Below are 3,782 nucleotides of genomic sequence, written 5' to 3'. Positions count from 1 at the left end.
TATATATATATATATAGAAGCAGTAGGGTGGATGGTTGGCTCAAACACACAATTTCTTTTAAGTAACATAAGTAATTTTAACTTACATAAGAAAGTAGTTTGTGTGTAAACGTAACCCAAGAGTGACCACAAGTCTTACCAGATGTTGCATATTTTTAGCTGCTAACTAAACGGCAGAGCCCTGTGCGTCCAGAAATGACGCTACTACAACTAACTACTAGCGCAATATTTCGAGGCAGAGGGACACTGACCAAGTGGCAGTATTTGACGAGCTGGGACTGAGAATTTGTTTGTGATGACAGGAAACTTCCATGATGTCCTTGGTGAGTATTAGGCTCCAATGTCCTGAGTAATCTTGCAAAATCTAATTCTGACATCACAATAAACATTATGGGGACATTTGTGGTTTCCATGACATTTTATGAACATTGGAGTGTATTAACGTCATGATCTGACAGTCATACAGTATAGCTTATGGTTATTATGACAATACCTGTCATGATATCATTGTGGGAATTCCTTCAGTGTTCTTCCAGTTTTGGCCAGAAAAGTTTACCGGATCTTCAGTATGAAACTATGTTTCACAACACAACACAATGTCAACACAAATGCTGCCAGATTTCCTCTGGTTATATAGTTGCCCAGGAGTGGCCTGTTATGATGGAGTGTTAGAGCCACTGTTTTGAAAATATAAGAAATAAAAATTAAAGTTGTAATATGATAAGATTTTAATTCTATGCCAACAGAGCAGTCGTGAGCTTTTACCTGCCAAATGAGCAACCTGAGGTTATAGGCTTCACCAATAAGCACCTTGTTATCACAGATTATAGGATATTCAAATCAAATTAAGTTGTATGTATGAGTCAAGAACTGTAATGTGTTTTGAATTAGCTGATGGAGTCCACACAATGGGGACTTGGTTTCCATCAGACAGCTGTGGCCAAGAGTGCAGTCATGGCGTTGGGAAATGATTAAAGCTCAGTGGGCTTTATGACTCTGGAAATCACATCGAAGGCAACAAGCATAATATACCTAATGTATATTCTGCTGCGCATTACGTTATCGCTCTGGGTGCTGTCCTCATCCTTAAAGCCCCTTCTCTTGTAAAACCGATACATACTGAACACACACTTCCAATGAAGCATATATCTCAAGTTAGGTAACAGGTAACATCTCCACCTCTGTCAAAGTATGGCACACAGCTGCTTCCCTAAGCTTTTCAATGGGAAGCATCCTGGACTTTAGGACACATTCCCAAATGAAATCAGGTGACGTAGTATAAAAAGAGAGAGTCCACATATAGAGGTGGTGGGGTGGATGGTTGGCTTAAACAAACACAGGACTTGAACCCAGGAGACCACTGTTTGTGTACCGTATGTAATTCTAATTGACAGAACTTACTTAAGTTATGTTAGGTAAGCAACATAACACAACTTTTCCTATACCCAAGTAGTTTTTGTGGCTAATCCTAAGGACGTAGTGTGTAAACATAACCCAAGTGCGACTATTTCACAATCACCACACAAGCTTTATTTTGAAAGTCTAACCAGATGTTGCATATTTATTGTTGAGTGCTGAGTTATGAGTGCGGTCTAAAACAGCTTGCTAAATGTATCTTTGTCATTGGTGTCAGTTTCTTCTTCAGTGTGATTGAGGAAGGTCCCCAGCCTTCTTTGTTATGCTGTCATGATTCCATGTCCCTGATGCCACGCTGCCCATGTAAGATTAGGGCCAAAAGTCTGAAGCTAAAAAAATATGGTCTGGAATGGAAAAAGTAAGAAATAAAATGTAAAAATATATATGAAAGTGACAAATAAAAATAACTTAAAAAAAAAAAATATTCCAGAATTGATTTTTTATTTTTTTTTTTAAATTTTGAATACATTGTTGTAATTCAAAATCAAAACTTAAAAGAGAAGTGTGTAGAAAAGGTAAAAGTCTAGAGCTGTATACTGGCTATAGGAAAGTGACCTAGTCTAAACTCAAGTCTTTTGCAAGTAAAAATAGTAACTGTAACATGCACATGCACATGCACATGCAGTCCAATCAATCTAATCTAATGGCACTTTTTTTCTGGCAATATTATGACTTTTTTTCTCAAAATACTATGTCTGCCTCATTAAAATTTATATACACCTACATAATATTAGGAATCTATTATATTCTGATGTGAAGCTTTACATATAATATCATGAGACAAACAGGATATTTTCTTTCAAAAGTAACAACAGCGCTTCCCTTCCAGAGTTGGCATCATTAAGTTTGGGTTTTCAGATAGGGAACAAAAATTTCCATGTGTGTTGTGTTCTGCAAAAGATGTCCTGGACAGTGAGTAATATTTGAGTTGGCAACAATTTTGGCCACCGCGTTACAACAGCAGCAGTGGAAAAACGTAGAAACAAAGCAATCTGTGAGAGGAGAAAGTCCCCTGTGTGAAAACATTACTGGAAGGCCTTTGGCGTCATCTGTGACCTGCTGCTTCTGTCTGGCCTGGATCACTGTGTGTGTCACTGCACGCTGGTTTAGACTACATGTGGAGAAATTGTGAAGACTAAGAGTGAGTGTGAGTGAATGTGCAATTCACTCAGGCAATGCTGTATTAAAAAATAAGAGTGATTAATATGTAATTCGGTCACAGGGATGATGTGACGTCAAGAACTACATGAGAATCGGAGGCACTTCCTTTTTACTCAGCAAAGTCACTCCCACAGAAAAGGACATATGCTCAAGTGCTTTGCCTTATTTTGTCAGGTAATGATTCATTTCCCACTCCATATATAATAAAGACAAAAAGCTCATTTTGCCACAAGGGATTCTGTTGACCTTGGAATCAAAGACATTAATCTAAAACATTTTTGGAGCATCTTTTTTGGACTGAACATCCTGGGAAACCAGTTTACTGGCAGCAAGCATGAGATGAGTTCAATTTAGTGTCATCAAGTTGAGTTTGACTTTATTTCTGTAGTTTCTCATCACAAAAAGCATGTGTTAAAAAAGTTTAGAAAGCCTACTTAAATTTAAATAAAGAAATCAATAAACCCGGTCTCGCTTCCAAGTTGTCAAATACTGCCACTTGGTTAGTCACCTTTAAAATATGACACTGTAGGCCTCCATCTAGTGTCATTTCTGGACCCACCTGCTTTCGAATTTAGGTAAAGAGTGAGAGAGCCCGCATATAGAGGTGTAGGGCAGGCTCAAACAAACACCAAACTTGAACCCATGAGATCGATGTTGGTGTCTTAATAGATTAATGACTGCAGGTAAAACTTCAATTAATAGGCATCTCTGTCTCCTTCCATGTACGTCTGTCAATCCCAGTGATCACAACTGAATTTCTCCTGTGGGGATCAATAAAGGCTGATCTTATCTTGTCACAGGCACAAGAGGAAATTTATATCCAATACTACAACATACACAGGATACAGGTTTATCATTTTAAATATATTTTCTCATTTAGGTGCATGTAACTGAAAAAAGGTTCAAAAGCGATACAAAATGGTCTCAAATAATAGGTTTTAAAAACAACCCTTTGCAAAAGGAGGTATCTCCTTTACATGCAAAGTAGATGTATAGCATGACATATAGGTATAGCATGACAATTGCACAAATCGGTTTTTAAGTGTGCCTGAAACCCCTCAGGATGGAAAGAAAAGTTCACTGTGACAGAATGTCGTCTAGGTAGATTTTTTCTTTAACTGATGGCCAGACGAGAAATTCAGGTGTGATCACTGGGACTGACAGGTACATGAGGAAGAGGACAAAGATAAAAAGAGAAGAGATCT

Source organism: Morone saxatilis, unplaced genomic scaffold (genome assembly GCF_004916995.1).
Source record: "Morone saxatilis isolate NCDOM2014 unplaced genomic scaffold, NCSU_SB_2.0 Contig7, whole genome shotgun sequence".
NCBI classification, from domain to species: Eukaryota; Metazoa; Chordata; class Actinopteri; family Moronidae; genus Morone; species Morone saxatilis.
Note: the sequence above shows the minus strand (reverse complement) of the source record.